The sequence below is a fragment of the Schistocerca nitens genome, chromosome 7 (genome assembly GCF_023898315.1).
Source record: "Schistocerca nitens isolate TAMUIC-IGC-003100 chromosome 7, iqSchNite1.1, whole genome shotgun sequence".
NCBI lineage: Eukaryota > Metazoa > Arthropoda > Insecta > Orthoptera > Acrididae > Schistocerca > Schistocerca nitens.
Window position 1 is genome coordinate 455,944,327 of NC_064620.1, and position 12,276 is coordinate 455,956,602.

Genomic DNA, 12,276 nt, shown 5'->3' on the forward strand with positions numbered 1-12,276 from the left:
ACCACATGTCCGCTCAATATTTTAGGCTCATTCACACATCTCCATCACAGTGTTTCACTCTTGCCAAGTAGACCTGCCCTGTGTAATCTTGGATCAACACAAATATATCACCTGGTATTGTACTGAAAACGGAACTATGTCCATCATTCCTACTACTATCTCACACAACTCGCATTCACCCATCCATGCGCTAGTAATGGCCTACACTGCTGTGTTTCAAAGTGTGCAATATGAATGGTGGTTTTAATGGTTCGTGAGGCTACTGTGTCTCTTTTTGCAGTCACTATTGTCTTCTGGCACCATTGGATGAATAGGAGTTACTCAATAATGTACATGGTCACAGACTGTGTCTTCTTGTGGTGTACTTGATGTGTGAGTTAAAAGTTGCCTTGCATATGCGCACTCTGTCATTAAATCGATTAGTATCGTAAGAAAGTACCACTGAAAGAGTAAGGCAATTTGTGTTAGCAGTGAAGACAGTTCGCAAAAATATTCGCTTGTTTTGAGAGTCTTCAAGACCTGCTACCAGCTCCAATCAGCGTCATTTATCCCACACATTAGAGAAGTGTGTTTCATAGGTATGCCTATGAGACACTAAACTCGCGATGTGAGAACATGGCGACAATACGTGCCAACCCGTCTTGCTGCTGCCTAGCGGCAGCTGTGTGAACCTGCTGCTGCTCTGGGTGGATGCTGCGAGAGCAAGCGACTCTACGATCTATGTTTTACATCCAATACTGCCAAATAAAACAGTTGACAGAGCTGCCACTTACTAAGAACGACACCTCGCAGTAATTAATTCACAGATTAGCACTCGGCAGGCCTTGTGATCCTCGCCAGAGCTGCGTAAAGCTACGTCCAAGCCGAACCATGTTTGACGCGACGCCATAACTATATATACAATTTCAGAGGGCTCCTCGAATGTACTCGCTTCGGCGGTACATATACTAAAATTGGAACGATACAGAGAAGATTAGCATGGCCCCTGCGCAAGGATGACACGCAAAATCGTGAAGCGTTCCACATTTTTTTCGCAATCTCACTCTCTCATGTCTCACATCAGCTGCTAATACCCTCAGCCACCTACACAAGTTTCGCTTCATATCTGCACCCACTTGTCACAAACTATGCTGACCATTTACGCAGTTCTCCTCCACTCTCTTTCATTCACAACAGAACATGATAAAACTGGCAATAAACCTATCCCTTACATCACCAATGCACATCTAAAATGTCACTCTAATAACAACTCAGCAAGCACACCAAAACCACAACTACACTGACACAAGTACATGTCACTAGCACCCCTTCAGCTCATTCGCAAACGTGACACAAATCACAGCGAGTCTAAGACTAAGCCTAGCACAGGCAAAAGCCTCTTCTCTTCCTCAGTATCACACTCTGCTGGCACAACATCTCTTCCTACTGTCTCAATCACGTCATTTCATAACACACACCTACTGCCACACACAACATTTGGAAACCTGACATCAACTTTACACAAGATAGCTGCATGTTCCAAATCTTTCTCACTCACATACTTTCACTCAGACTACTGCTTAAATACACTCTAGCGCTCTAAAATTAGCTTGCATTACCTAATATTTATTTTTCTCTAACGCCTACAAAGCTTCTGGTGCCTGTATGCCACTATCACATACTTTCTGCACACAGACCCACAACATTTAACTTTATTCATCTTCATGGCTGCAGCTGATGCCATAATTGTTTCAGCAGCATAAATAAACATGTGAAGGTAGATGTCTCTTTAATCATTAAGTGTGCAAGTTACCCCTTTACAGGAAGTTCATTTAACATTATGTTTCAAGTAACTCTCCTAGTGGCCTTGCTGTCCAGCTGCAGCCTCATAATACAGACTGCAGGTGACACCTCATCAGATTCTTAACTGAAGCATATCTGCCTGTGTAATAAGCCACTGCCCTTCACCTAAAAACCAACTATTACAGCAAATCTGTGGTGCACCAGCATGTCATGTACAAATTTCACTAGTGCGACACACAAAGTATTTTACAAACATGTCTGGCAATCTGCCACTACATATAGTTACCTAATTAAATTCAAAAGTGTCAGCCAATGAATACCACAACACTGAAGTGTTTAGAAAGCAGACCAGTATGCTAATATTAACATATAGTATTTAGATGTGAGGCTCTACTATTTTGACAGCACTTTGAATCCCATCAATGTCATACAAGTCGATGCTGTTCACAATTACAGCTGATGCACCTCTCATCCTGTGTCTAGCAGAAAGATTGGACAAACCCTGCATGCAATATTCATCATGTCACATACACAGAAGCTCTAGCACATAAGCAAATACAGAGGCAGTCAAGACACAAAACACTAGCAAGCTTCAAGATTTTGGAACAGACAGCAACATCACAAACCAGTTTGTGTCACATGACACCAGTAGCTACTCAGTTATTAACTGCTTTCAGATACTAAACCTATCACTCTTTGTTTTGCACTAGCAATTCTTCCTGCAATAACAACATTCACCAAACTGGATTACATCTGATTGACATTTCACAGGAACATAACTACAGCTACTAACACAATGCTAACCTGGTTTCTCTTACCACATGTCCGCTCAATATTTTAGGCTCATTCACACATCTCCATCACAGTGTTTCACTCTTGCCAAGTAGACCTGCCCTGTGTAATCTTGGATCAACACAAATATATCACCTGGTATTGTACTGAAAACGGAACTATGTCCATCATTCCTACTACTATCTCACACAACTCGCATTCACCCATCCATGCGCTAGTAATGGCCTACACTGCTGTGTTTCAAAGTGTGCAATATGAATGGTGGTTTTAATGGTTCGTGAGGCTACTGTGTCTCTTTTTGCAGTCACTATTGTCTTCTGGCACCATTGGATGAATAGGAGTTACTCAATAATGTACATGGTCACAGACTGTGTCTTCTTGTGGTGTACTTGATGTGTGAGTTAAAAGTTGCCTTGCATATGCGCACTCTGTCATTAAATCGATTAGTATCGAAAGAAAGTACCACTGAAAGAGTAATGCAATTTGTGTTAGCAGTGAAGACAGTTCGCAAAAATATTCGCTTGTTTTGAGAGTCTTCAAGACCTGCTACCAGCTCCAATCAGCGTCATTTATCCCACACATTAGAGAAGTGTGTTTCATAGGTATGCCTATGAGACACTAAACTCGCGATGTGAGAACATGGCGACAATACGTGCCAACACGTCTTGCTGCCGCCTAGCGGCAGCTGTGTGAACCTGCTGCTGCTCTGGGTGGATGCTGCGAGAGCAAGCGACTCTACGATCTAAGTTTTACATCCAATACTGCCAAATAAAACAGTTGACAGAGCTGCCACTTACTAAGAACGACACCACGCAGTAATTAATTCACAGATTAGCACTCGGCAGGCCTTGTGATCCTCGCCAGAGCTGCGTAAAGCTACGTCCAAGCCGAACCATGTTTGACGCGACGCCATAACTATATATACAATTTCAGAGGGCTCCTCGAATGTACTCGCTTCGGCGGTACATATACTAAAATTGGAACGATACAGAGAAGATTAGCATGGCCCCTGCGCAAGGATGACACGCAAAATCGTGAAGCGTTCCACATTTTTTTCGCAATCTCACTCTCTCATGTCTCACATCAGCTGCTAATACCCTCAGCCACCTACACAAGTTTCGCTTCATATCTGCACCCACTTGTCACAAACTATGCTGACCATTTACGCAGTTCTCCTCCACTCTCTTTCATTCACAACAGAACATGATAAAACTGGCAATAAACCTATCCCTTACATCACCAATGCACATCTAAAATGTCACTCTAATAACAACTCAGCAAGCACACCAAAACCACAACTACACTGACACAAGTACATGTCACTAGCACCCCTTCAGCTCATTCGCAAACGTGACACAAATCACAGCGAGTCTAAGACTAAGCCTAGCACAGGCAAAAGCCTCTTCTCTTCCTCAGTATCACACTCTGCTGGCACAACATCTCTTCCTACTGTCTCAATCACGTCATTTCATAACACACACGTACTGCCACACACAACATTTGGAAACCTGACATCAACTTTACACAAGATAGCTGCATGTTCCAAATCTTTCTCACTCACATACTTTCACTCAGACTACTGCTTAAATACACTCTAGCGCTCTAAAATTAGCTTGCATTACCTAATATTTATTTTTCTCTAACGCCTACAAAGCTTCTGGTGCCTGTATGCCACTATCACATACTTTCTGCACACAGACCCACAACATTTAACTTTATTCATCTTCATGGCTGCAGCTGATGCCATAATTGTTTCAGCAGCATAAATAAACATGTGAAGGTAGATGTCTCTTTAATCATTAAGTGTGCAAGTTACCCCTTTACAGGAAGTTCATTTAACATTATGTTTCAAGTAACTCTCCTAGTGGCCTTGCTGTCCAGCTGCAGCCTCATAATACAGACTGCAGGTGACACCTCATCAGATTCTTAACTGAAGCATATCTGCCTGTGTAATAAGCCACTGCCCTTCACCTAAAAACCAACTATTACAGCAAATCTGTGGTGCACCAGCATGTCATGTACAAATTTCACTAGTGCGACACACAAAGTATTTTACAAACATGTCTGGCAATCTGCCACTACATATAGTTACCTAATTAAATTCAAAAGTGTCAGCCAATGAATACCACAACACTGAAGTGTTTAGAAAGCAGACCAGTATGCTAATATTAACATATAGTATTTAGATGTGAGGCTCTACTATTTTGACAGCACTTTGAATCCCATCAATGTCATACAAGTCGATGCTGTTCACAATTACAGCTGATGCACCTCTCATCCTGTGTCTACCAGAAAGATTGGACAAACCCTGCATGCAATATTCATCATGTCACATACACAGAAGCTCTAGCACATAAGCAAATACAGAGGCAGTCAAGACACAAAACACTAGCAAGCTTCAAGATTTTGGAACAGACAGCAACATCACAAACCAGTTTGTGTCACATGACACCAGTAGCTACTCAGTTATTAACTGCTTTCAGATACTAAACCTATCACTCTTTGTTTTGCACTAGCAATTCTTCCTGCAATAACAACATTCACCAAACTGGATTACATCTGATTGACATTTCACAGGAACATAACTACAGCTACTAACACAATGCTAACCTGGTTTCTCTTACCACATGTCCGCTCAATATTTTAGGCTCATTCACACATCTCCATCACAGTGTTTCACTCTTGCCAAGTAGACCTGCCCTGTGTAATCTTGGATCAACACAAATATATCACCTGGTATTGTACTGAAAACGGAACTATGTCCATCATTCCTACTACTATCTCACACAACTCGCATTCACCCATCCATGCGCTAGTAATGGCCTACACTGCTGTGTTTCAAAGTGTGCAATATGAATGGTGGTTTTAATGGTTCGTGAGGCTACTGTGTCTCTTTTTGCAGTCACTATTGTCTTCTGGCACCATTGGATGAATAGGAGTTACTCAATAATGTACATGGTCACAGACTGTGTCTTCTTGTGGTGTACTTGATGTGTGAGTTAAAAGTTGCCTTGCATATGCGCACTCTGTCATTAAATCGATTAGTATCGTAAGAAAGTACCACTGAAAGAGTAATGCAATTTGTGTTAGCAGTGAAGACAGTTTCGCAAAAATATTCGCTTGTTTTGAGAGTCTTCAAGACCTGCTACCAGCTCCAATCAGCGTCATTTATCCCACACATTAGAGAAGTGTGTTTCATAGGTATGCCTATGAGACACTAAACTCGCGATGTGAGAACATGGCGACAATACGTGCCAACACGTCTTGCTGCCGCCTAGCGGCAGCTGTGTGAACCTGCTGCTGCGAGAGCAAGCGACTCTACGATCTAAATTTTACATCCAATACTGCCAAATAAAACAGTTGACAGAGCTGCCACTTACTAAGAACGACACCTCGCAGTAATTAATTCACAGATTAGCACTCGGCAGGCCTTGTGATCCTCGCCAGAGCTGCGTAAAGCTACGTCCAAGCCGAACCATGTTTGACGCGACGCCATAACTATATATACAATTTCAGAGGGCTCCTCGAATGTACTCGCTTCGGCGGTACATATACTAAAATTGGAACGATACAGAGAAGATTAGCATGGCCCCTGCGCAAGGATGACACGCAAAATCGTGAAGCGTTCCACATTTTTTTCGCAATCTCACTCTCTCATGTCTCACATCAGCTGCTAATACCCTCAGCCACCTACACAAGTTTCGCTTCATATCTGCACCCACTTGTCACAAACTATGCTGACCATTTACGCAGTTCTCCTCCACTCTCTTTCATTCACAACAGAACATGATAAAACTGGCAATAAACCTATCCCTTACATCACCAATGCACATCTAAAATGTCACTCTAATAACAACTCAGCAAGCACACCAAAACCACAACTACACTGACACAAGTACATGTCACTAGCACCCCTTCAGCTCATTCGCAAACGTGACACAAATCACAGCGAGTCTAAGACTAAGCCTAGCACAGGCAAAAGCCTCTTCTCTTCCTCAGTATCACACTCTGCTGGCACAACATCTCTTCCTACTGTCTCAATCACGTCATTTCATAACACACACCTACTGCCACACACAACATTTGGAAACCTGACATCAACTTTACACAAGATAGCTGCATGTTCCAAATCTTTCTCACTCACATACTTTCACTCAGACTACTGCTTAAATACACTCTAGCGCTCTAAAATTAGCTTGCATTACCTAATATTTATTTTTCTCTAACGCCTACAAAGCTTCTGGTGCCTGTATGCCACTATCACATACTTTCTGCACACAGACCCACAACATTTAACTTTATTCATCTTCATGGCTGCAGCTGATGCCATAATTGTTTCAGCAGCATAAATAAACATGTGAAGGTAGATGTCTCTTTAATCATTAAGTGTGCAAGTTACCCCTTTACAGGAAGTTCATTTAACATTATGTTTCAAGTAACTCTCCTAGTGGCCTTGCTGTCCAGCTGCAGCCTCATAATACAGGCTGCAGGTGACACCTCATCAGATTCTTAACTGAAGCATATCTGCCTGTGTAATAAGCCACTGCCCTTCACCTAAAAACCAACTATTACAGCAAATCTGTGGTGCACCAGCATGTCATGTACAAATTTCACTAGTGCGACACACAAAGTATTTTACAAACATGTCTGGCAATCTGCCACTACATATAGTTACCTAAATTAAATTCAAAAGTGTCAGCCAATGAATACCACAACACTGAAGTGTTTAGAAAGCAGACCAGTATGCTAATATTAACATATAGTATTTAGATGTGAGGCTCTACTATTTTGACAGCACTTTGAATCCCATCAATGTCATACAAGTCGATGCTGTTCACAATTACAGCTGATGCACCTCTCATCCTGTGTCTAGCAGAAAGATTGGACAAACCCTGCATGCAATATTCATCATGTCACATACACAGAAGCTCTAGCACATAAGCAAATACAGAGGCAGTCAAGACACAAAACACTAGCAAGCTTCAAGATTTTGGAACAGACAGCAACATCACAAACCAGTTTGTGTCACATGACACCAGTAGCTACTCAGTTATTAACTGCTTTCAGATACTAAACCTATCACTCTTTGTTTTGCACTAGCAATTCTTCCTGCAATAACAACATTCACCAAACTGGATTACATCTGATTGACATTTCACAGGAACATAACTACAGCTACTAACACAATGCTAACCTGGTTTCTCTTACCACATGTCCGCTCAATATTTTAGGCTCATTCACACATCTCCATCACAGTGTTTCACTCTTGCCAAGTAGACCTGCCCTGTGTAATCTTGGATCAACACAAATATATCACCTGGTATTGTACTGAAAACGGAACTATGTCCATCATTCCTACTACTATCTCACACAACTCGCATTCACCCATCCATGCGCTAGTAATGGCCTACACTGCTGTGTTTCAAAGTGTGCAATATGAATGGTGGTTTTAATGGTTCGTGAGGCTACTGTGTCTCTTTTTGCAGTCACTATTGTCTTCTGGCACCATTGGATGAATAGGAGTTACTCAATAATGTACATGGTCACAGACTGTGTCTTCTTGTGGTGTACTTGATGTGTGAGTTAAAAGTTGCCTTGCATATGCGCACTCTGTCATTAAATCGATTAGTATCGTAAGAAAGTACCACTGAAAGAGTAATGCAATTTGTGTTAGCAGTGAAGACAGTTTCGCAAAAATATTCGCTTGTTTTGAGAGTCTTCAAGACCTGCTACCAGCTCCAATCAGCGTCATTTATCCCACACATTAGAGAAGTGTGTTTCATAGGTATGCCTATGAGACACTAAACTCGCGATGTGAGAACATGGCGACAATACGTGCCAACCCGTCTTGCTGCTGCCTAGCGGCAGCTGTGTGAACCTGCTGCTGCTCTGGGTGGATGCTGCGAGAGCAAGCGACTCTACGATCTAAGTTTTACATCCAATACTGCCAAATAATACAGTTGACAGAGCTGCCACTTACTATGAACGACACCTCGCAGTAATTAATTCACAGATTAGCACTCGGCAGGCCTTGTGATCCTCGCCAGAGCTGCGTAAAGCTACGTCTCAAGCCGAACCATGTTTGACGCGACGCCATAACTATATATACAATTTCAGAGGGCTCCTCGAATGTACTCGCTTCGGCGGTACATATACTAAAATTGGAACGATACAGAGAAGATTAGCATGGCCCCTGCGCAAGGATGACACGCAAAATCGTGAAGCGTTCCACATTTTTTTCGCAATCTCACTCTCTCATGTCTCACATCAGCTGCTAATACCCTCAGCCACCTACACAAGTTTCGCTTCATATCTGCACCCACTTGTCACAAACTATGCTGACCATTTACGCAGTTCTCCTCCACTCTCTTTCATTCACAACAGAACATGATAAAACTGGCAATAAACCTATCCCTTACATCACCAATGCACATCTAAAATGTCACTCTAATAACAACTCAGCAAGCACACCAAAACCACAACTACACTGACACAAGTACATGTCACTAGCACCCCTTCAGCTCATTCGCAAACGTGACACAAATCACAGCGAGTCTAAGACTAAGCCTAGCACAGGCAAAAGCCTCTTCTCTTCCTCAGTATCACACTCTGCTGGCACAACATCTCTTCCTACTGTCTCAATCACGTCATTTCATAACACACACCTACTGCCACACACAACATTTGGAAACCTGACATCAACTTTACACAAGATAGCTGCATGTTCCAAATCTTTCTCACTCACATACTTTCACTCAGACTACTGCTTAAATACACTCTAGCGCTCTAAAATTAGCTTGCATTACCTAATATTTATTTTTCTCTAACGCCTACAAAGCTTCTGGTGCCTGTATGCCACTATCACATACTTTCTGCACACAGACCCACAACATTTAACTTTATTCATCTTCATGGCTGCAGCTGATGCCATAATTGTTTCAGCAGCATAAATAAACATGTGAAGGTAGATGTCTCTTTAATCATTAAGTGTGCAAGTTACCCCTTTACAGGAAGTTCATTTAACATTATGTTTCAAGTAACTCTCCTAGTGGCCTTGCTGTCCAGCTGCAGCCTCATAATACAGACTGCAGGTGACACCTCATCAGATTCTTAACTGAAGCATATCTGCCTGTGTAATAAGCCACTGCCCTTCACCTAAAAACCAACTATTACAGCAAATCTGTGGTGCACCAGCATGTCATGTACAAATTTCACTAGTGCGACACACAAAGTATTTTACAAACATGTCTGGCAATCTGCCACTACATATAGTTACCTAAATTAAATTCAAAAGTGTCAGCCAATGAATACCACAACACTGAAGTGTTTAGAAAGCAGACCAGTATGCTAATATTAACATATAGTATTTAGATGTGAGGCTCTACTATTTTGACAGCACTTTGAATCCCATCAATGTCATACAAGTCGATGCTGTTCACAATTACAGCTGATGCACCTCTCATCCTGTGTCTAGCAGAAAGATTGGACAAACCCTGCATGCAATATTCATCATGTCACATACACAGAAGCTCTAGCACATAAGCAAATACAGAGGCAGTCAAGACACAAAACACTAGCAAGCTTCAAGATTTTGGAACAGACAGCAACATCACAAACCAGTTTGTGTCACATGACACCAGTAGCTACTCAGTTATTAACTGCTTTCAGATACTAAACCTATCACTCTTTGTTTTGCACTAGCAATTCTTCCTGCAATAACAACATTCACCAAACTGGATTACATCTGATTGACATTTCACAGGAACATAACTACAGCTACTAACACAATGCTAACCTGGTTTCTCTTACCACATGTCCGCTCAATATTTTAGGCTCATTCACACATCTCCATCACAGTGTTTCACTCTTGCCAAGTAGACCTGCCCTGTGTAATCTTGGATCAACACAAATATATCACCTGGTATTGTACTGAAAACGGAACTATGTCCATCATTCCTACTACTATCTCACACAACTCGCATTCACCCATCCATGCGCTAGTAATGGCCTACACTGCTGTGTTTCAAAGTGTGCAATATGAATGGTGGTTTTAATGGTTCGTGAGGCTACTGTGTCTCTTTTTGCAGTCACTATTGTCTTCTGGCACCATTGGATGAATAGGAGTTACTCAATAATGTACATGGTCACAGACTGTGTCTTCTTGTGGTGTACTTGATGTGTGAGTTAAAAGTTGCCTTGCATATGCGCACTCTGTCATTAAATCGATTAGTATCGTAAGAAAGTACCACTGAAAGAGTAATGCAATTTGTGTTAGCAGTGAAGACAGTTTCGCAAAAATATTCGCTTGTTTTGAGAGTCTTCAAGACCTGCTACCAGCTCCAATCAGCGTCATTTATCCCACACATTAGAGAAGTGTGTTTCATAGGTATGCCTATGAGACACTAAACTCGCGATGTGAGAACATGGCGACAATACGTGCCAACACGTCTTGCTGCCGCCTAGCGGCAGCTGTGTGAACCTGCTGCTGCGAGAGCAAGCGACTCTACGATCTAAGTTTTACATCCAATACTGCCAAATAAAACAGTTGACAGAGCTGCCACTTACTAAGAACGACACCTCGCAGTAATTAATTCACAGATTAGCACTCGGCAGGCCTTGTGATCCTCGCCAGAGCTGCGTAAAGCTACGTCCAAGCCGAACCATGTTTGACGCGACGCCATAACTATATATACAATTTCAGAGGGCTCCTCGAATGTACTCGCTTCGGCGGTACATATACTAAAATTGGAACGATACAGAGAAGATTAGCATGGCCCCTGCGCAAGGATGACACGCAAAATCGTGAAGCGTTCCACATTTTTTTCGCAATCTCACTCTCTCATGTCTCACATCAGCTGCTAATACCCTCAGCCACCTACACAAGTTTCGCTTCATATCTGCACCCACTTGTCACAAACTATGCTGACCATTTACGCAGTTCTCCTCCACTCTCTTTCATTCACAACAGAACATGATAAAACTGGCAATAAACCTATCCCTTACATCACCAATGCACATCTAAAATGTCACTCTAATAACAACTCAGCAAGCACACCAAAACCACAACTACACTGACACAAGTACATGTCACTAGCACCCCTTCAGCTCATTCGCAAACGTGACACAAATCACAGCGAGTCTAAGACTAAGCCTAGCACAGGCAAAAGCCTCTTCTCTTCCTCAGTATCACACTCTGCTGGCACAACATCTCTTCCTACTGTCTCAATCACGTCATTTCATAACACACACCTACTGCCACACACAACATTTGGAAACCTGACATCAACTTTACACAAGATAGCTGCATGTTCCAAATCTTTCTCACTCACATACTTTCACTCAGACTACTGCTTAAATACACTCTAGCGCTCTAAAATTAGCTTGCATTACCTAATATTTATTTTTCTCTAACGCCTACAAAGCTTCTGGTGCCTGTATGCCACTATCACATACTTTCTGCACACAGACCCACAACATTTAACTTTATTCATCTTCATGGCTGCAGCTGATGCCATAATTGTTTCAGCAGCATAAATAAACATGTGAAGGTAGATGTCTCTTTAATCATTAAGTGTGCAAGTTACCCCTTTACAGGAAGTTCATTTAACATTATGTTTCAAGTAACTCTCCTAGTGGCCTTGCTGTCCAGCTGCAGCCTCATAATACAGACTGCAGGTGACACCTCATCAGATTCTTAACTGA

At 42.1% G+C, this 12,276-nt stretch overlaps 5 non-coding genes across 5 annotated transcripts; all 5 read left to right on the top strand.

The window, feature by feature from the left end:
* Positions 1-923: 923 nt before the first annotated feature.
* Positions 924-1,030, top strand: LOC126196725 (U6 spliceosomal RNA). Its single transcript, XR_007539174.1, has one exon. It is a non-coding gene; the product is annotated as a U6 spliceosomal RNA (small nuclear RNA).
* A 2,491-nt stretch (positions 1,031-3,521) lies between these two features.
* LOC126196726 (U6 spliceosomal RNA) lies at positions 3,522-3,628 on the top strand. Its single transcript, XR_007539175.1, has one exon. It is a non-coding gene; the product is annotated as a U6 spliceosomal RNA (small nuclear RNA).
* A 2,476-nt stretch (positions 3,629-6,104) lies between these two features.
* On the top strand, positions 6,105-6,211 carry LOC126196727 (U6 spliceosomal RNA). The gene has a single exon (XR_007539176.1). It is a non-coding gene; the product is annotated as a U6 spliceosomal RNA (small nuclear RNA).
* Positions 6,212-8,705: 2,494 nt separating this feature from the next.
* On the top strand, positions 8,706-8,812 carry LOC126196728 (U6 spliceosomal RNA). The gene has a single exon (XR_007539177.1). It is a non-coding gene; the product is annotated as a U6 spliceosomal RNA (small nuclear RNA).
* A 2,477-nt stretch (positions 8,813-11,289) lies between these two features.
* Positions 11,290-11,396, top strand: LOC126196729 (U6 spliceosomal RNA). Its single transcript, XR_007539178.1, has one exon. It is a non-coding gene; the product is annotated as a U6 spliceosomal RNA (small nuclear RNA).
* Positions 11,397-12,276: the final 880 nt, after the last annotated feature.